This window comes from Perognathus longimembris, chromosome 16 (genome assembly GCF_023159225.1).
Source record: "Perognathus longimembris pacificus isolate PPM17 chromosome 16, ASM2315922v1, whole genome shotgun sequence".
In the NCBI taxonomy this organism is placed as follows: domain Eukaryota; kingdom Metazoa; phylum Chordata; class Mammalia; order Rodentia; family Heteromyidae; genus Perognathus; species Perognathus longimembris.
This window is the reverse complement of record NC_063176.1, coordinates 55,573,301-55,595,078: the sequence shown is the minus strand read 5'-3', so window position 1 is coordinate 55,595,078 and position 21,778 is coordinate 55,573,301. Positions and strand designations below refer to the sequence as shown.

General features: G+C 50.4%; 1 protein-coding gene across 1 annotated transcript in view; it reads right to left on the bottom strand.

The window, feature by feature from the left end:
• Stk32b (serine/threonine kinase 32B) overlaps positions 1-21,778 on the bottom strand; it is a 119,710-nt gene that overhangs the window by 96,103 nt on the left and 1,829 nt on the right. The window lies entirely within an intron of this gene.

Below are 21,778 nucleotides of genomic sequence, written 5' to 3'. Positions count from 1 at the left end.
AGAAGAAGAAAATGATGATTGGGACATTGAAAAGGCGGGAGACAGCTGTCATGGGTCCTCAGTCTACAGAGAAGACAAAGAGCTAGGAGAGGTTGGAGAATGTCTTGTGTGGTGTCCGGGCAAGAGGGCGAGCCTCTGACCTGAGGTCAGAACAGGAGAACCAAGAAGGCTTGAGAAACACACAAGAAACCAATCAGGAAGAGGGCTGCGGGCCGCCATCCTGGAGGACCGCAGGGGAGAGGGGCGTGGCCAGGCTGGAGGAGGGAAGGGGCGTGGCCAGGCCGGGGGCGTGGCTAATGACTCAGGCTCTGCTCTGGGAGGACCGTCACAAAGAGAGACCCCGCCCCCCTCCCCTAGAACAGAGCTCCCAGGAAACAGAAGGGCAGCTTGTGGGGACCGTGAGCCTGTGGTGACAGAGGAGGAGACCACCATGAGGAAGGAGGGAGATGCAGCTGGGATCTGAGCTCACGGCACCCGCAGAGGGCCACCTGATCCATGCAGTATGTGGAGAGTTGAAGGTGTGGACAGAGCCTGGGAAAATGGCACCAGCGGAGGCAAAGCAGCAGAGAAGGGGGGGGTAGCGGGGGTGGGGGGGAGGCGGTGGGGGAGCCAGGGAGAACTGTAGGTGGCCTAGACTTGGTCAAAGGAGCCTCCGTGATGGAACTCAGGGTCCACATAGGAGACCCCCCCCCCAAGCTGTGGTAAAGTAGCAGCTGAGTGTATGAATGGCCGAATGAGTGAACCAATGAACACCGTTGAGCGTGGAGTCACTTCTCCACCATTCTGCGGGAGATGATTGTTTTCCTCCTCCCCGCAGTGACAAGTGGGACCCAGGGCACGGTTCTCCATAGGAAGAAGCGGTCTCCTCAACGCATTCGTCCTGGCTGGCGGGGTGACCGTTGTTACTGACGTGACCCCCCCACACACACACCTCTTCCCGATAACAGAGAGGGAGCCTGCTTCCCCGTGGGCGCTGTCATAGGAGAGTCACGGTTGCCAGTGACATCAAGGCGGGGTGTTTGGTAGGCTCCGTTTCTCCCAGGCTGTAGGAAGCTCTCCGCAGGGATCTGGGCGCCCACTGAGTCAATTCCCAGTCGCTGGCCAGGCATCTCATTGTTCTGTGACGCAGAACACCTCGGCGATTCTAACCTGACATCTCCTCTTCAAACATGACATTTGCTCAATCGACAACCGGCTCAGTGTAGCAGAGCCTGGAGCACTACAGGTAAAGGTTATAAAATGACTGCATGTGGAAACAAATGCACGTGGAGGGGAGAATTACTGAAGCGTTAAGGAAATAACGGAGTTTGTACAAGATACAACGGGTGGGAGCTATCAATACATGCACCTCAGAACGCACACCGGAGTCCATGGAAACTTGGTTTGCTTGGCTGAGATTTTTCCTTCCTCTGACTTGCAGGCACCGCTGGAAACGGTCTCACTTGACTTGAAAACCAAAACCTTTTGCAACAAAATTTTCCAGTCAGAAGATAGATTGCTTAGCACATGCTTGGGTTCTGTCAGTTTCTTGGAAAGAGACAAACCTTGAGAAATCTAGCGGGGGGGGGGGGTGGTGGTGGGAATGACATAATTGGAGAGAAAATGAGAAAGCCGCTGGGATTCCCAGGCCTCCCTAAAGCACTTATTTTCAAGTTGCTCAGTAAATGATCAGACTATTATTTCCCCTTTCTCCGCATGGAAGTAGCAAATGCTTTCCGTGCCCCAGCGGGGGGCTCTGCTCTCGTTCCTGCCTCAAGTGCGGCAGTGCGGCAAAAACAAGCCTGCCCAGGGCCTGCCCGCGGCGGGACTCTGTCCACCCTGGCATGCAGGCCTTCTCAAGAAGACCCATCTCTGGTGCTGGGGACATCCTAGAACTGCCTCCCAGGCCACCCTCGGAGGCAACTGGGGTAGCGGGGTACGCTAGATAGGTTGCACACACTGCAACGGGAGATCGAATCCCCAACGAAGGGCCTCCGGAACGATCGCAAGAGAAGGGCGGTGTGGAGCCGGCCCAGGCCAGTGCCGGGAAGAAGAAGAAGAAACCCCACCCGCGGTCCTCGGCGGCTTCTGCCAAGGCCGTCACCGGCCACCCTGGGTATGGGTGCTCCCACGGCTGTCGTGTGAGACAGGAGAAAGCAGCGTGGCCGGGGGAGCCGTGGAACCTAGCAGAGCACAGCAAGACAGACTCATTCCTCGGGTGTCTGTTTGCCGGCTCACGGGATGGCTGTCACCAGGCCCTTGGCTCCCCGGAGCGGAGGTGGTCTTCGGAGGAGGCTAAGGATGGAAGGCGGCCTGGGGCAGATCCGGCTTTGGGAGTGTGGTCTTCGGAGGAGGCTGAGGATGGAAGGCGGCCTGGGGCAGATCCGGCTTTGGGAGTGTCTCCATCGAAACGGCCTTGAAGGTTCCTGTTCTTCGTGATTCGAGAACACTCCAGACTTTGAACAGAGTTCTTCTGTCCTATTATGGTTTCAGTCATGCTCTTCTTTGTCCCTCAGACCACCAACTTGGGATTCCAGGGGGCTCACACAGAGCCCTGGGTGCCCTCCTGGTACCCCCAGCTCTGCCAGAACCCAGGCGCGCTGACCGCCCCAAAGCCCAGGACGTGCAAAGATGCAGGGTGCCACCTGATCACTCCGCGGACAAAAGGATGGATACTAATAATGCTAAGGTTAGGTCATTCCACCTAACGTATACTATCTCGTCGTGACGGTAAAAGTAAATTTAAGCCTGCTAATATCAAGTGTTGGCTAGGAATGGCTAAGAAGGAACTATCAAGAACAGTAGTCGGGCCCGGTGACTGTGGCTCGCGTCTGTAACCCTGAGCTATTCAGAGGTCGGAGGATGGCAGTTCGAAGCCAGCCCCGCTGGGGGGAAAAAAAACTGGCGCAAAAACTGTGAGGCTGGCTCAAACATAAAGCAAAAGGGGCTTAGGGGTGTGGCTCTGGTGGTCTCTCTAGGGAGTGTGAAGCCCTGAGTTCAAATCCCAATTCACAAAAGAACAACAACAGAAAAATCAACTAAAAATGTACATTGCCCCTCTAAGAAAAAAAAAAAGGTCAAAAATGTCAGTTCCAAGATAGTGCAAGCTCTAAGGCCCTGCGATGGTACCCCCCCCCCCTCAGCATGAACCCATAGCATGGGCTTTGCAGAGCCCCCCTAACGGGGCGCCCCACCCCCATGAGGGGAGCAGGGAAAACCCGCAAGAGCCTCCCGGCAGGAAGCAGAAAGCAGGAGGACTGCAGAACAGTGAAATTCAACGAGCCGAATCCTCCCAGCAAACATTAAAAATAATGGCTAGTCATAGCAATAAGGCAAGAGGAGGACATCAAAGGGATCCACATCGGCAAGGAAGAAATCAAGTTATCCCTATTCGCAGACGACATGATCTTGTATCTGAAGGACCCAAAAACCTCAGTACCCAAACTCCTACACCTAATAAACCAATTTGGCAAAGTAGCAGGATATAAAATCAACCCACAAAAGTCAGCAGCTTTTCTGTACACCAGCAATAGACAAACAGAAAAGGAAATTATGGAAACAATTCCATTTACAGTAGCCAAAAAAAGAATAAAGTACCTAGGGATCAACTTAACCAAGGAAGTGACGGACCTATTCAATGAAAACTACAAAAATCTAATAAGGGAAATCAAAGAAGACACAAGGAGATGGAAAGACCTCCCATGCTCATGGGTAGGCAGAATCAATATAGTGAAAATGGCCATATTGCCCAAATTGTTATACAAATTCAATGCAATACCTATCAAAATCCCAGCCACATTCTTCACTGAAATAGAGAAACCAATCCATAAATTCATATGGAACAGCAAAAAACCTAGAATAGCCAAAGCAATTCTAGGCAAAAAAAGCAATGCAGGAGGTATCACAATACCTGACTTCAAGATCTACTACAAGGCCATCATAACAAAAACAGCATGGTATTGGTATAAAAACAGATCGGAAGACCAATGGATTAGAACTGAAGACCCAGAAATAAAACCGCACTCTTACAGCCAACTGATATTCGACAAAGGAGCTAAAGATATACAATGGAATAAACATAGCCTCTTCAACTACTGGTGCTGGGAGAACTGGGCAGCCATATGCAAAAAACTCAAAGTAGACCCAAGCCTATCACCATGCACCAAGATCAACTCAAAATGGATCAAGGACCTCAACATCAGACCTGAATCCTTGAAACTACTGAAGGACAGAGTAGGAAAGACACTAGAACTTATAGGCACAGGAAGGAATTTCCTGAATAGAGTCCCAGGGGCACAACAAATAGGAGAAAGACTCGACAAATGGGACTACTACAAATTAAAAAGTTTCTGCACAGCTAAGGACATAGCCACCAAAATAGAAAGACAGCCAACGATATGGGAAAGGATATTTACCAGCACAGCAACAGACAAAGGCCTGATATCGGTCATCTACAGAGAACTCAAAAAACTAAGCCCCTCCAAGCCCAATAAACCTATTAGGAAATGGGCAAAAGAGCTAAAGAGAGACTTCTCAAGAGAAGATATAAAAATGGCAAAGAAACATATGAGGAAATGCTCAACATCCCTGCTAGTAAAGGAAATGCAAATAAAAACAACCCTGAGATACCACCTCACCCCAGTTAGAATGGCCTATACTCTGAACTCAGGAAACAACAAATGCTGGAGGGGCTGTGGGGAAAGAGGAACCCTTCTCCATTGTTGGTGGGAGTGCAAATTAGTACAACCACTTTGGAGAACAGTATGGAGGTTTCTCAAAAAGCTCAATATAGACCTACCCTATGACCCAGCCATACCACTCCTAGGCATCTATCCTAAACAGCAAAATCCAAGATATCAAAAAGGCATTTGTACTACCATGTTTATCGCGGCACAATTCACAATAGCTAAAATATGGAAACAACCCAGATGCCCCTCCACAGACGAATGGATCCAAAAAATATGGTACTTATACACAATGGAATACTACATAGCGATTAGGAATGGTGAAATATTGTTATTCGCAGGGAAATGGTCGGAACTCGAACAAATAATGTTGAGTGAGACAAGCCTAGAACACAGAAAACAAAGGGGCATGATCTCCCTGATATATGACTGTTAACAAAGGGAGACGGAGAGACAGTAGAGACCAAGTCTGTGAATACTGTATATGTTCTTGATACATTGTATATTGCATATATGTCAACCTGACCTAGACAAGGGATAGAAAAACAGGTTGTAAGATATCATAAGAAATGTACACACTGCCCTACTATGTAACTGCACCCTCTTTGCACAACACCTTGTAAAAAAATTTATGTCCAATTAATAAAAAAATAAAAAAATAAATTAAAAAAAAAAAAAAATAATGGCTAGTGTGGAAAGCAAGGCACAGAAAGCTGGCGGCATCTCTGTAGAGTTTAAAAAATAGGACACGTGGCTTTGGGTCACATCACATTAAACAAAAGCGGAAAACCCACAGAGTCCCGAATGTGAGCGGGGAGGGGGGGCAGGGGGGCGAGGGGGTTGGGAGGGAGTGGGCGAGGGGAGGGAGCTGTATGGAAACTTCCACTGCTTCACCTTGGGGAAGAAGCCCTTCCCGCCATGGGCTGCACTGTTTCTATCCTTGTCCGCCAAGTGAAGAATTTATTTAAAAAAATAAAAATAAAAATCTTCCAGAAGCCAACACCATCATTCATGCCTGTAATCGGGGTACAAGACGGAATTGAGCTCCCACCCCATCAGAGATGGAAGATAAAGGAAGAAATTTCTAACATCTCGTTCTTCAAAAGAACAGCAATAATAAGAGCTTCCGATGAACTTTCAATTATGGTCATAATTACCGTCCTATTTCTCGTGAGCCGAATGTCTTTTCTTTTGGCATCGACAATAGAAGTCGTTTTCCTTTCTCTCTTTCTGCCTCTCTTTCCCTCCCTCCATCTCTCTCTCTCTCCCAGAGCAAACCTGCAGAATGGGCAGCCCCTCCGAGGAAGCCTTGGGCTGGGCCGGAGCCCCCGGCAAGGTCAGCCCGGACGGTGGCCGGGGGGGGGGGGTGGACACCCCAGGCCGGGCCAGCGGCACCTCCGGGAAGCGGCCACTGCGGCTGTCCGTTCCCCACAGTGTCGCGAGCCCAGGCCGGCTGGCCGTGCTGGCCCCTTCGCCGCTCAGCTGCGTGCCCTTGGCATTTCCAGCCAGAATGCGTTTCCAGATGCTTTCGCTCTCATGTTTGGCCCTCAGTTCTCATGGTAAAGCTAGCTCAAACCGTCAGCAACCGCCCCCCCCCCCCCGCAGCCTGAATGCTGGGCTACCTTGAAATGCTTCCCGCCAAATCACTTAGCCCCCCGGCCTTAACCTCAGCCTCCCACAAAGTCTCAAAAGATGGACAAAATGTAGACAAACCCTTTGCCGGAATAATACCAGAAGCGGCCCCTGGTCGGATTTCCAAGAGTCCTCTTTCTCACCGGAAACCTCCCCAGGACGGTCTCCTGCCCATATTCCTGCCGGCGTTCTGACTCGGTGGGCTCTCACCGCCACGGCACACTGAACTCTTCTTACGGAATTCTCTAACCTCCATCGCTAAGCCCTTCCCGATTCCTCTAGTCCTGAAGGCCCGAGCTCCACGTGGCTGGGTTGAGGCACAGAAGCAACCCACCTTGTTGGGCACGGCTGCGATCGAAGCACCTGTCAGAAATAACTCCATTTCCAGGGACAGGAGGACCCGTAAACGCCCAGGTCCCAATGCATCTCATTCCCCGGCTTTGCAGCCGAAGCTGCTGAGTGGATGACCCGGCGGCAACGCTTATGCGTGACCCCCATTTGCGGGTTCGTGCTGCTGACGACCGCACCCCTTCCACGCCACGGGCAGCCGGGGGCAGGACCTAAGTCAGGTGGAATCAAGACAAAGCCCTCCAGCCGCTCTTTCTGCAGGAGCCAAGCAATGTCAGGGCACCCTTTCTTTGGGGGGGCACAGTTCAAAGGCCGCCCTGTCCCCGCTGGCGGAGCAACGTGGGCTCCCGTTTTCAAAACGATTCCTGTCGGGCTAGGAGGGAGAGAAGGCGACAAGCGAGGTGAAAACCCAGCACAACGTAATGCTCTTGGTTCAGCCGGCGTCTTGAATAAGGGTCCCTTGAGCCGTCGGGGGCTTTGCTCGATCGCTTCCGTTCCACGCGCGGTCTTGCTGACATGGTCAGGTCTAGCACCGCCTCGGCGCCTGCGTGGGGCTCCGGAGCGCGCCGCTCGGCCTGCCGTCTCCACTGACGTCCCGCCAGTGCCCCAGCCACCCCTCCCCTCCGCCCCCCCCCCCCCACGACGGACGGGGCACGTCAGCGTCCCGGGGTTGAGCCGCTCTGGTGTTGTGCCTGCTCCGCGGGAGGAGGAGGACGGTCTGCGCAGCAGTGTGACGACTCGGTGTGTGACACGCTCAGTCGTGCACACCGCACACGCCCCGACCACATCTGCATCCCGATGGGGTGGCTGGCGCTTTGCACGCTCCCAGGGCGGGCAGAGGACACACCGGGGGGGGGGGGGCGGACACCAGAGGCCTCGCGCCGCACGGGACCCGTGAGCTCATCTGGGCTCCGTGCCGCCGCGCCATGGGTGTCCTACTCCGTGGGCAAGGACACAGAGGCCGGGAAGTTTGGGGACCTTTCCCCCACTACGGATGACTGGATAGAGGAATAGAGTCCGCAGGGACCCAGCCCCCACACCACAGCGTCGCCCTGACGCGACTCGCTCACAGAGACATTTCCTTGCTCACTCACAGAGACGCTTGAACGCTAGTGTCGCTCACAGAACATTCCGGCAAATGCTGAGCTAACATGAGCTGGATGAGAGAGAGCCGGTTTATGCTTCTCCCAACACTTTCACGGGTGTGAATCATACGACAGGCCCTTGCTACAGCATTCAGTATTGATTAGAGCAGAACAGGCGCTCTTGCTGCCTATGGATTTTCAATACAAATGAGCCTCTGTCTTCCGATGCCTTTCCTGGTGCATATCTATTCGTGCCTGTCTTCAGAAGGAAAAGGGATTCAGCCAGGAGCCTGTGGCTCACACCTGTAATCAGAGCATTTCAAGAGGCTGAAATCTGAGGACCGTGGTTCAAAGCCAGCCTAGGCAGGAAAGTCTGGGAGATTCTTATCTTCAATTAACTACGAAGATCTGGAAGTGGAGCTGTGGCTCAAGTGGAAGAGCACTTCCCTAAAGCACAAAAGCTTAGGGACGGCACCCAGGCCCAGAGTTCAAGCCCCAGGACCAGCTATAAATAATGTTAAAAGATTCTACTCTGATGCAGAATTTAATAATAGCAATTTAGTTTCTAAAAGTAGAGGTCTTCTGGGGCTGGGGATATGGCCTAGTGGCAAGAGTGCTTGCCTCGTATACGTGAGGCCCTGGGTTCGATTCCCCAGCACCACATATACAGAAAATGGCCAGAAGTGGCGCTGTGGCTCAAGTGGCAGAGTGCTAGCCTTGAGCAAAAGGAAGCCAGGGACAGTGCTCAGGCCCTGAGTCCAAGCCCAGGACTGGCCCCCCCCCCCCAAAAAAAAGTAGAGGTCTTCTGCGATATAAGAGGAATAAGTTGATCCTATAGATTTATTGTTTTCTTCAATTGTATACGTTATTTTTTCAACAATGAAAGTATTATTTCCAACAACAAAAAAATCCAACTAAACTGAAATATATAAAGGAAAAGAAAATGAAAAGCTTTAACAGAGTTGTCAGACAATTTCTGTATCTTCGGCAGAACTAAGAACTTTATTTGTATTATAATGATTAATCATACAAATTTTTAAGCATAATTATTTTCATGTCTTCAAACTATTCCAAGCCAGGTGTGGTGTCTCGGAATTATAATCCTAGCTACTAGGAGAGGATCTTGGTTCAAGGCCAGCCTGGGCAAATGTTAGATCTTATCGCAGCAAACAAGCCAGGCACAACGGTACGTGTCTGTATTTCGGTCTCATGGGAGGTGTAGGTAGGAGAATCTCAGTCCAAAGCCACGTGATTGTATCTGAGAAATCTGTAAAGTAAGAGAGGCTGAGGGCATAGATCAAGTGGTAGAGAACTTGCCTCGAAAGTGCAAGGCCCTGAGTTCAAATCCCAGCATAACTAAAAAATACTTCAATACGGACAAGTTCAGAAACTTATGGCATGTTGCCACTCATGTTGGCTATGCTGGTTGTAACCAGTCTGTCACACCCAGACACACACACACACACACACACACACACACACACACACACACACACAGAGAAGCTGGTCCAGGCAGCACGTACTCAGTCACGCACGAACCCACATGGGATGACCACATCTTCAACCCCAACGACACGAGCTCAGAACACACCATGACGATGTAAGACAGGCCTGGGGAAACACTGGAGAAATCCACACACTGCACCGAAGCAAAGGAAATACAAGACATCCAAGAAGCGCACGGCCTGGAGGGGCATCCCGGACGAAGAAACCGTCTGCAGAGAGAAAGCATCATCTGTGCGTGGAGGTGGCGTAAGAAATCTCCCCGAGAGCTACTGAAAACCAGAGCGGCGGGGAGACTGGGAAAGGCAGCAATACGGGGGTGTCGCCTGCTTAAACGGTACGTGTGTGAAATATTGCCACGAAGCCCCTTGGTAGAATTCACGCGTTACACGAAAGCAATGGATGGCAAGAGTGTACAATGGACCGTGAGGGAGAGGATGGGAGGAGAACGGAGAGGATGGAGAGGGTGAACCAGGTTGAAGCTCTTCGTACGCATGTGTGAAAACAGAATAAAACCTGGCGCAGCTATTCTACGAGAGGAAGGAAGAATGAGGGAGAGTGACGGGGGGTGAGCTTGATCAGGGCACCCCGTGTGCCTGTGCAGAAACAGCCAAATTAGATCCTTGGGTCCCTAACAGCTGCTGATAAAACCGCAAAACGACACGTTGGAAATCCCTGGCCACTGGGCCACCGCGTGTTGGGGGGGAGGTGGGAGGTGGAGGCCCTGCAGGGAGGGCTGCCCACCCGGTTCCAGCAAGTGAGGAGGGGGAGGGCGGCTGGCAGAGTCCCGGGGTCCTCCCCGAACCGAGCAGGTGTTTCAATGCAGTGGACGCGGCCAGCGAGCGGTGCGGGGAGAACCTAGACCTCGATGCAGTTACACGCGGCTGAGCCCCCGGAATTCTGCACCTCGGGGAAAGGCTAACGACCTTCCCCCCACACACACACACCGACGCCACCTCTCCTGGCGCGAGGCTCGACGTTTAACACCCTCCCCCAGTTTTTTCACATCGTGGTAGTTTGTTTTGTTCTTTAGGGCTGTAACAGACAGTAGAGTCTGTCGACCCTCAAGCCATCTTCCGTGCTTCTGGCTGACGGCTCACGGAGGGAGCCCTGTGCGTCCGGGACATAAGGCAGTGCAATATATTCTGACCCAGTGATTGCTCCGCGACCGGGACATGTGACTTAGGACCAATGAGCTGCAAACAAAACGTCTCCAGCTACCTTCTGGGGAGTATTGCACTCCCAGATAAAAGAAGCAAGAGAAGAAACAAAAACTCCTGTGTGCCCCTGCTCCCTTCTCGACTGGGTGCTGTCCCATGGGGAGACTTGCGCATTCAACAAATAGCACCTGGGACCCTGCGGTGTGCTTCCAGGACTCTGGTTTTCCGGGTGTAAGGAAACCGAGTCCACACAACCCAGTCACAGGCTGCTTCCAGGCCAGGGGCGCAGCTTGGAGAAGCTGAGGGCCCCCGAGCACGGCCTCAGCCCATCTGGGGTGTCCCTACAAGTGATGAACCGGCACCAACGAGGTTCCCCTCATTCCACACCCCCTTGTGACCTTCTCCCAACATGGGAAAGAAAACTCACTGCCTGGCTCAAAGTCACAATGGCCCGCCTGTCACAGAAGCCACTTAGAGTGTCAGCATCATCATCTGTGAGACCCCTTCACATGTGAAGGAGGGAGGGAGATTCACACATGGTGTGCTTGCCAGGTGCACCCTTTACCAGCTTAAAGTTCGACATCCTGCGAGCGCACTTTCCAGTCTCAGCTGCTGAGGTGCAGAATGCAGAGTCTGTCACCACGCATCCGCCTTATGAATATGGAGTATTTATTACTGGGTGGAGGATGGAAAGAAGAGCATGACAGGGATCTGGGGAGGAACACCGTGACTCACCAACACTGAAGACTCCCCTACACTTTGGCCCAGTCATTCCACGCTGGGGGAATGAGCAAAGGGGAAAATGGCCCTGAGCAAAGCGGAAAATACTATACACAAAGGTGTTCGAGTTGGCGTCATTTAGAAGAGGGAAACAAGGGATGTGGTGCTCAATGCCCCCGCCCCAACAGGAGACAGAGCAAATCACAACCCATCCTGGCAACAAAGGGACAGCCTGCAGACGGGCGATCCACGTGCGTGGGGACAGCAGAGTCACGTGCTCTGACTCCCACAGTGTGGGCTTGCTTGGTCAGGTGACTTTTCCAGCCAACAGGACGGTGACAGTCATGAAACAAGCCAGGTCTGAAATGTGCCTCTCTCCACACTGGTGTGTCAGCCAGGAGATGGGCCGTCTCGTGTCCCCTCTGTCTGTCCAGCTTGGGCCGCGGGACCTCCGGGGCTGCGTTAAGGAACAGATGCTTGCTGCCCGTCAGTGCGTGCTGCGGTGGTAGGTGAAGCAGCGAAGGTAGAAACATGTTAGCCCCGTGCAAAAGTGCAGCACTAAGTAGTTATTCGAAGAGACTGTTTCTGTGATGCCGTTCAGCGCGAAGTGGGATTAAAAACAAACAAATTAGGATGGGAAAGAGAAGATGACTGGAAACCTATTCATGTTTCCAAGTTTTCCACACAATAAAGCAGGTATTAGCAGTACAACAGAAAACAAACCTGTAACTCATCATACAGGAGATACCTAGCAGATGTTCGTGGTGGTTTTTTTCTTTTCTTTTCTTTACTTGCAGGACCGTTCACAATAGCCCAGCTGTGGAATTGAGACTGAAAGGCAAAACAGCCAATGAACAGATGAAGAAAATGAGGTGTATCTATCCTATGGGGTATTTTCCATCCATAAAGAAGAGTGAAATCACATTATTTGCAGTAAGATGGATGGAACTGGAGATCATCGTGTTGAATGAGACGAGCCAAGCTCGGCAAGACCAAGATCTCATATTCTCCCTCACTTGTGCAACTCCACTAAATGGTATTTGCGGGGGGGGGGGGGGGAGGGGAAGTAGGGAGGGCCAACTTGTTCAAAGTACATTGTGCCTGTGTATGGAATTATCCTCACTGACCTCCTCATATTAATCTATGCTAACTCAAAAATAAAACTTAAAGAATTAAAATGCCGAACTGAATTTGATTAAGACCCAGTGTGTCCAAAGATAAAGTAATGGTAAAGGAAGAAGAAATAAAATTGGATACAAGGTACATATAGGGCTAATAGCTGAGATTAATTATGACCTCATTTCAACATATATTTAACATGAAAAATGCAATAGAAAGCCAGGCACTGATGGCTCACACCTGTAATCCTAGCTACTCAGGAGGCTGAGATCTGAGGATCGTGGTTCAAAGCCAACCCGGGGCTGGAAAGCCCATGAGACTCTTACCTACAATTAACCAGCAGACAGACAGACGTGGCGCTGTGGCCCAAGCTGTAGAATGCAAGCCTTGGACAAAAAAAAGCTCAGCAACAGTACCAGGCCCTGAGTTCGACCTCTAGAACTACTCTAGTACCAGCACGCGCGTGCGCGCGCACGCACGCACACACACATACACTACAGTACACTGAATAAAACAGCGCATCGTCCTTAAAGCACTGGGAAAGAAGGTGTGTCCATACTCCGCTAGACACGTGTTTGGACAGCAGGGGTGCCGTTTATACGGTACCCTCGACGATGTCTAGCATGCAAAGGAAATTACCACGCACATGAAGAAATGACCACCTTGGGGCTGGGAATGTGGCTTCGTGGCAGAGTGCTTGCCTAGCATGCAGGAAGGCCTGGGTTCGATTCCTCAGCACCACGTATATAAAAAAGGCCAGAAGTGGCGCTGTGGCTCAAGTGGTAAGAGTGCTAGCCTTGAGCAAAAGGAAGCCAGGGACAGTGCTCAGGCGCTGAGTGCATAGGCCCAGGACTGGGAAAAAACAAACAACAAAAGAAATGATCACCTTGCATGGTGAAGAAGAGGGTACCCACCCACACTGCCTCAGTGATCAACGCGGGAAATTCGCAATGCGGTTAAAGGATTTACAGGGGAAAATGAACACAGAGGCCAGCTGGAGGAGGGATTTCAGCAGAGAGATGGGAGTTTGGGAAAAGAAATGAAAACTCTACAAATGAACAATATAATGTCTTAAATCTGAAATTTTATTGACTAGAAAAAGCATCCAGAAGAGAGAATCCGTGAACCTGAAGATGGCTCAATGGAAGAGTCCAACTTTTGCAGAGTGAGAAAATATACTGCACACAGACACACACTCTCTCTCATCCTCTCTCTCTCTCTCTCTCTCTCTCATCCTCTCTCTCTCTCTCAACAATGGTCTGACATATGTGATTGTTAGGAGGGAGGAGAAAAAGAATGTGACACAACATAGAAAAACAGTAGCCTAAAAATTTCCAAAATATCAATCTACTGTCTAAGAAGCTATACAAACCCTAAGCAGGAAAAAAAAAAAGAGTCCTGTCTGGGCACATCAGAGGCAAACTGATGAAAGCCAAAGATAAAGCAAAATCCTCAAAGCCTCATGGGATAAAAAGACACATTACAGAGAGAACAATCTGGAAGATGCCCGGCTTCTCAACACAAACAACAATGTCAAGAACACACAGTGTGTCTTTAAATGCTAGGGGGGGAAAATGTCAACTTATTATTCAATGTCCAGTGGAAACACCATTCAGAAGCAAAACGAAATAAAGATAGTTTACTTAAATGCAAGGTGAGATTATTTGTTTTCCTTACAAGAAAGGGTAAAGGAATTTGTAAAGCTGAAGGAAAATTATGTAGCTAGAAGACGTAATTAAGAACATTAGCAATATTATAAGTACATAGAATTTCGTCCTTGTTTAATTAAGAACATTAGCAATATTATAAGTAAATAGAATTTTTTTTCCTTTTTTAAAAAACAGTTTGCTACTAAAAGTAGTCACGTACCATGCATTTTATGCTTCATACAGAAATACAAATCTGACAAAATGGGACAATAGGGAAATGTAGAAGTACTGCTATGGCGCGTGCGTGCATGTGTGTGTGTGCGCGTGTCTATGTGCACACGCGTGTGTGCGCATGCAGGTATTGGGGCTTGAACTCATGGCCTGGGCACTGTCCCTGAGCTTTTTGGCTCCAGGCTGGCACTCTATCACTTAAGCCACAGCTTCACTCCCAGCTTTTTGCTGGTTAATTGTAGATACGAGTCTCGTGGACTTTCTTGAGCTGGCTTTGGTCTCCTACCCTCAGATCTCAGCTTCCCCAGTAGTTGGGATTAGAGGAATATGCTTCTGTCTGGAAGTGTTGTGGGGACTTTTGTTTTTTGTTTGTTTCTGCTCAAGGCTAGTGCTCTAACACTTGAGCACTTGAGCCACAGCTCCACTTCGGGATTTTGGGTGTTTAATTGGAAATAAGAGTCTCATGGACTTTCCTTCCCAGGCTGGCTTTGAACTGCAATCCTCACATCTCAGATTTCTGAGTAGCCAGGATTAAAGGTGTGAGTCACCAGCACCCAGTTTATAAAGGTCTTTTGTTACACAGGTAGCAAGGGATCATTGCAAATCAGGCTGTGGTAAGTTCAGTTAGTAAATTGAAATTCCTACAGCAACCACTTAAAAAAAAAAAGAGCTTTCTCTGAAAACATGTTTGTGATAGAACAGAAAGCAAAAATTGTTACTGTGATCCTCAGATCTCAGCCTCCTCAGTAGCTAGGATAACAGGTGTGAGCTACCAGCACCCAGCTATTAAACTAATATAAAAAAGGGAGGGGAGGAAGGGGAAAATAAATAGAAAACAAAGACAAAGGTAGTAAGAGTCAAACATATCAGTGGTTACATTAAACAAAGACTAAACACTTCAATTAAAAGGCAGAATTTTGCAGATAAGATACGAAAGGAAATTACAACTAGATATGGTTTAAAGTGGCGTGGCTTTCTTATTAGCAGCCAGGCAGAAGCCGAGACAAGCAGTACTTGCTTCCGGACTGGAAGTGAACCCCACAAGAAGATGTGACCGTGGGAAATGCACAGACCACGGTCAGCATTATGCACAAGTACCCACACGCCGCCCACACCAAGAGGACAGAAAGCTCACTACCACGTGAACGTGGCAGCCCTTCCTTCTCATTAGCAGTTCATCTTGAAAAGCAACAAAACTCAGCAAAGATAACTCCTGGAAGGACGGACGGACAGACAGACTGATGTGAGGAAATGCGAATCGATACACACGAAAAACGCCTGCACAACTATACTTACGGTAGCTCTGTCCACAACAGCCGGGCTGGGGGATCGGATGAGCTGTTCAGCAGCAGATTAATGGGTAAAGAAAATTACACAGGTATGGAATGTTACTCCGCCCTAAGAGAAATGAAATTACACGGTTGGCAAGAGAGCGGGTGGAACTGGAGAACAGCAATGTGGAACGGAAAAGGAGAAGACCAGAAAGACAAGAATCACATGCTTCGGCTCCCTTGCGGAAGATAGGTAGGTCTAAGGTGGTGATGGTGATCACCGTGACGACCACAATGAAACCCTCGCGTGTTCCCAACGTATGCTCAGCCAAAACAACAAAATCTAAAATGAAGGAGGATATGGACAACTGGAGTGACCCCTAATGACCTTCGTCCAACACTATACCAAGCAAGGATGCATATTCTTTTCCCGTGGACATGGCCCGTCTGTCTATCAGGCTGGGCCAAAGGTTGAACCACAAAGTCTCAACCCACTCCAAATGAGTGAGAATGGACAGGCTCCCCAACGGAAGGATTCCCACTCCAGACTTCAGAGTCCTGCAAGGGCAGGGTGAATGCAGGGCCAGGCACAGATCGGAGCACAGACAGGGGAACAGGAGCACAGATCGGGGAACCGTGAAGTGTTCCGAGAAGTCAAGGGGGCCCTGGAGTGGGCAGGTGGGAATCAGGGGGGGGGTATCCAGGAAGCAGTAGATTGGGGTACCAGGAGGGAAGCGAGTCAGCAAGCGAGCGGCGTTCACTAGGATCGTCCTGGGTGAAATGGCCCCATATAAATTTGAGGAGGAGGAGGATGAAACTTTCGAGCTTCCAAGTCACAGGCTGAGCTTACAAACCAACAATGCCGCTTAAAAGAGAAAGAGGGGCCTGTCAACACATCGTGCACTGTGGTTTTTTAAGATGGACATGGCTACCAACCACTTCCAGCCCAACCTCTGTCAGGCAGACCGCAGCCATGAATTTAGGTCGGGATCTCGTCTCGTTAACTCTGTACCGAGATGGGTCTCCCGCCATGGCCAAGAAACAAACCAAAGTGCCTGCCTACGTGCCAGGCCCTGATCTCATGGGCTCTTTACTGTGCTCACGAACTACAGTTTTGTTTCTCCTCTTGCCCTTCTCGTGACAAAAATGATAGGGATGGGTAAAACAGAACTTGTGCAAGATTTACAAGTAGAGTTTAAGAGCGTGACACCCCAGAAAGATCAGGAACATTTTGTTAGTTTCTGGAAGAAATAAAACGCCAATGTACATCACTTTCAAGTGCATAACCCAGGGAAAGCGTAGTTCAGGTTAAGGCAGGTAAGAGCTGCTCTGGTTCTACAGGAAGATTAATGGAGTAATTATATACTCCAGAGAGAAGGGTTAACAACAACAAAATAGAACCCTTATGAAGTATGACATATAGTAACGTTTCGATTTTGCTTGCAAAGTGTGCTTCATAATAATTACATTTTAATGGAATTTATAAATATACCACTTACGCGATCAGTAGAGAATTCTGCGGCAGCAGAATTCTGAGCTACGTGTTCTGCAATCGGGGGCTCGGTAGCGATTTCTACAGGAACAAGGTGGGAGCCTGGCAGGGCACCTGCGTGTGGATTTGGGTTAGCGCACGGCCTATCCAGTGAGCAGAAGAACTGAATATTCACGCAGGCTTGCCTTTCTCTCTGTTTTCTGGTGGCACTGAGGTTTGAACTCTGGACCTCGCCCTCGTTGGATGGGCCCTCTACCACTGGAACCGTACCCTCCAGCCTTTTCGCTTTAGTTATCCTTTATCGCTTTAGTTATCCTTTCCGGCCCAGATGGCCTGTGAAAAGCACTTTCCTATCTTCCCCCCACCCCCACACTTGTGTTACACCTCCCTTGTATTTCACCTCCCTCGGACTACAGCTCTGCCGGGCCCCCATGGCCCGCGCCCTCCTTGGATTTCTCTGTCTTCCAGCCACTCATTCCTGTCCTCGGTCAAACCATCCTCCAGTCCGCAGCTGGCAAGATCATTCTAAAAAAAAACACCTGATCAGTCCTGAGATAAAGCCTCCCGGTCCCCTTATCTGAGAACTGTCAGGAGCCGGCTTTGGCGGTGTGCAAGCCGGGGCTGTAGGCCTGGCTGCTGGAGGGCGGGGCGTGCGCAGCCCCGCGCTGCGGCCAGGCGGGTAGGTCCCCTCGGGAAGGGGGAGGGGGCATTTCTGGGGCACACCCTCCTGAGGCCAGAAGTCCCTGGACCCACAATGGGTGTGGGTTCAGCCAGATCGGGGGGAGGGGAGAACCAGGTCGTAGTCTGCAGGGATGGGGGGGGGGGGTTGGCTTTTAGGACTTCAGTGCTGCTGCTTCTGGGGGACACAATTCAACCCCGGACACCAGCCATCCAAGGTCTTTCCGAGGTGACGGCTCTTTTTCCCGAGGGCACAGGGTCCCCTGTCTGGCCTCCTTAAAGCCTGCACACCAGCCCTGGACTCTCCTGAGAGTGTCAAGACTGTCAGCAAGAACAAAACCCAAGGGGGGGGGCACTGGGAACTTGGGGAGCGGGCAGCAGACACCCCAATGCAGGGCACACGGCATGACACCATGGCTGTTTCCACACAACCTGGCAGAGCCCCGGCTTCTGAAAGCGCGCCTCCGCCTCCCTCAAGCCCAGATTCTACTCATGAGATGCTCGTCTTTCCGGGTCGGTCCTATTTTTCTTAATATAATGATGTCCAGTCGCAGGCCTTTCCTAGGAAAGGGATGAACTCCCGTTCTTCATGGCTGAATAGTACTCTGTTGTGTGTAGACACGGCATTTTTGTTATCCGTTAGCTGCCATGGCTGGACAGGGGTGAATGGTGCTGCAATGAACATGGATGCTGCTTACATCCTTCAGATATACACCCGCCCGTGACAGAGGAGAGCCAGAGAGAAGACTACTGTTAGGACTTTGAGGGACACTCACACTGATTTCCACAGGGGCAGAACTAACCTGCATCCTCACCATCCACGTACGAGGGCTCCTCGCTTCCCACCCTACCCAGCAGCCCTGTGGTTGCGTCGGGATGAAAACCTTCCTGACTGAATCTCAGTGGGGTTTTGATTCGCATTTCCTTTACGGTGAAGGACGCTGATCTTTTCTTCATGTATTTATTGGCTATTCCCACGTCTTTTGAAAACTACCTGTTCAATCCATTTGCCCGTGTATGGGTTGGAGTATTTGATATTTGTGTGTGTAATGTATTTGTTTATGTGTACATTCTGGGTATTAGCCCCTTGTCAGATCTGAAGGTCTTCTGGTGGGATCTTTAAGGTCTTACGAGCCTAAGACCCTGGCATCTGCAAGTAGGAATGATTTGGCTTTTCCTTTCTTGCACCTTCTATTTCTTTTTTTTTTCTTGCCTTATTGCTTTGGCTAAAATTTTAAGCATTATACCGAACACAAACAGTAAGAATAGATATCCTTATCTCATCCTAATTTTAGGGGAATTACTTTACGATGTTCCCCACTCAGGGTGATGCTGGCAATAGGTTTGTCAAATAAATTGACAAATTGACCTAAATTGAGCTATTATTCTACTCTGCCTGCTTCTTCAGAGATTTGTTTTTATCATAAAGGGATGTCGAATGTTATCAAGTATTTTTTTTCTGTTATCTTGATTTGTGTTCATTGACCAACCTTTGCATCTCATCACCTCCTCGATCGCTGCTTGTGTACTTGGGTCTGCAAGTTTATAATGAGGAATTTTCCCATCTATTTTCACCAGCAGTATAGGTTTCGTTTTCTATTTCTAGGCACTAGGGAGGTTTTAGCACCGGCCTCATGCTTGTTAGATGGGTGTAATACCACTGAGCCATACCTCCAGCTGATCAAAATAATCCTTGAGTGTTTTAAGGTAGGCTCTCTCCTCTTGCCCTAAAAATAGGGCTGACAGCCGGGGCACCATTTTCCTGCCTTTGCCTCTGAGATGACACCACATCCAGATCCCCTTTGTGGAGACAGATCGCTTGCACGCACTCTTCTGCTGGGCTGGTCGAGAACCCCGGCCCTTGAAATAAATGACTAAGCTCCTTATTTGAGGTTTCTCTGTTGCTAGTGTAGGCTGTCATAGACATTTGCTTTTTGGCATGGCTGTACCCCATTAGATTCTGATATGCCCTGTCTCTGTTTTCACTTGATGCTAGGAGTTTTTAGAGTCCTGTCATCCAGATTTCTGGTCGTAGCCTGCTGATCATTTAAAACTGTAACCCCTGTGCGCATCACCTTTATAGTAATGATTTTTGGAACGTACAGACTTTTGTCTTCCCCAGGAATGGAAGAAATGCCCTGTTCTCTCTTTAGCGGAGAAGAGAGCTGACATACTCCAGTCTGACATCCGCTAGCCATCCCAGGTTGTCTTGAGGGGTTCCTCGGAGCTCTCCACCACGCTGCTGGGGTCCACTCTGCAGACTCAGTTCTTTGCCCCTCAGTCTCAAAGAGGGACAGGAGCAGACAGGCCACTGTGACCTCACGTCCAACAACCGTCTCTGCTAATAAGTCTGACACACCTGCATCTGTTTCTCAGCAGCTTCAGAACCTAGAGGAATTCGGGAAACGGGGCAGCTGCGGTATGATTGTACTGGCCTTCTCCCAGGCCTCGCGAGTGCACAGATAAAAGAGAGACATCGCTGCTCTCCTCGGGCCCTGCCCTACCACAGAACATGGATGTGGGCTCTGGTGAGGGTGGTGAAGGTCCTCCCAAGGCCCTTGGGTGAGCATAGTCCCCAGGGTGGCACCACTGGGCTGTGGTCGAACCTTCAAGAGTGAAGCCCAGTCGGTCCTCGGTCATGGCGGGGCGGGGGGGGGGGGGGGTGACCTTGAAGAGGATGGTGTGACCTTGGGTGGGTCTCTCCTCACTTGCCTTTGCTTCCTGGCGGTGGAATAAGTGGTTTTCCTCTGCCACCTGCTCTTCCTGTGATTTTTTTTTTTTTGCCTCGCCACAGAACCAAAACAACAAGGCCAACGGATCATGAATTGAAACCTGCAAGTAACTTTTTTAAAATAAGTTAGCTACCTCAGATACTTTGTTCTAGTAAGAGAAAACTAACTAACACCAGTAGGGAATCCAACAATTGGAAGAGACAAGCCCCTGGATCATAAATCACTGGAGTCCCGAGGAGCACAATGGTAACAGATGCTAGAGTAGATGGTTTGGGGGTGTCTTCCTTCTTTTATTTGTAACCTCTTTCTCAGCAGCATCCATTTGCCCTACTTCTGTTGATATTCCCGTATTCTCTGGGAGGCTTTGTGTTTGTTGGTTGTTTTTCACAGATGCCCCTAGTCAAAACGCCTCCCGGGGATCCAGTTCCATTGCCAGAATCCAAGCACGGGCCTGTGACCCACCCAGCCTGGCCAACTCGAGCCTCCCACCTGCAGTGATCCGCGCAGAAGCAGCCCTGGGACTGTGCAAGGCGCCTGACAGTAAGTAACACGGTCCCCCGCAGGTCCTGGGCACAAAATGTCAAACCTGTGCCAGGAGAAGAGGCGGCAAATGAGGCGGCCGAAACGTCCGCGCAGTGGTTTGGAACTGACTTCCTAGCCACTCAAACATGCGCCCTCTGTCCAGGCAGGAGCTGCCCCTTCAACCACCTGACAGCCCTGACTGGGGGGAGGGGGGGCACTGTGTGGAGGGGGAAGTCACTGGAGCATGTCACTCTCCCACCTTCGGTGATGCCGGAACGCCTGAGCGCAAGGCCGTGTTCACACACACACGCACGCCAGGCCCTTCCGTCAGGCTTGCCCTCAACACCGCAGAAGCAGCAAAACCCCTCCACAAGCCCTCCGGGTGACCTGCACGTACTCCCTGCCACCTGCCGGTTCTGTTCCCTTCCTCGGAAATGCCCTGTCTCTTCTACCAACCACTCCCTGTCCCGGGTAACCACTGCCACTTCTGCTCAATCTAACCCATAAAGGGGCGTTCGCCGGCCCACCATCGCTGCTCTGGGCACTGGAGACCCTCCGTCCTGCCTGTGCTCGGGATGCTATGATCAGGATGCCTATGCAATCAATGCAGCCACGGGTGGCGGCGTCTAACCTGGTCTACTGCACAGAGAAACAGGGGAGAAGCGGCCGGCATCACCCAAGTCCAGCTTTCACCGGTCCCCAAAGCTCTAACCTCACATTCTCCCAGCACCAAAACGCGCGGCTGTAACCAACTTCCATCTAATCTCCTTGCAACACGAGAGCTGATGATTGGGGAAAATGAAAAGGCTAGCAGCACCGGAGATAGCTATTTACCAACAAATCGATCAATATTTGTTAAAATGATGGATGAAAGGAGCTGTCAATATAAAGGTGGTGAATCCCTCTGCAAAGAAGAAGGTGAAAGAAAACGAGGGAGAGGAGAAAGAGAGAGAGAAGAGAGAAGAGAGAGGG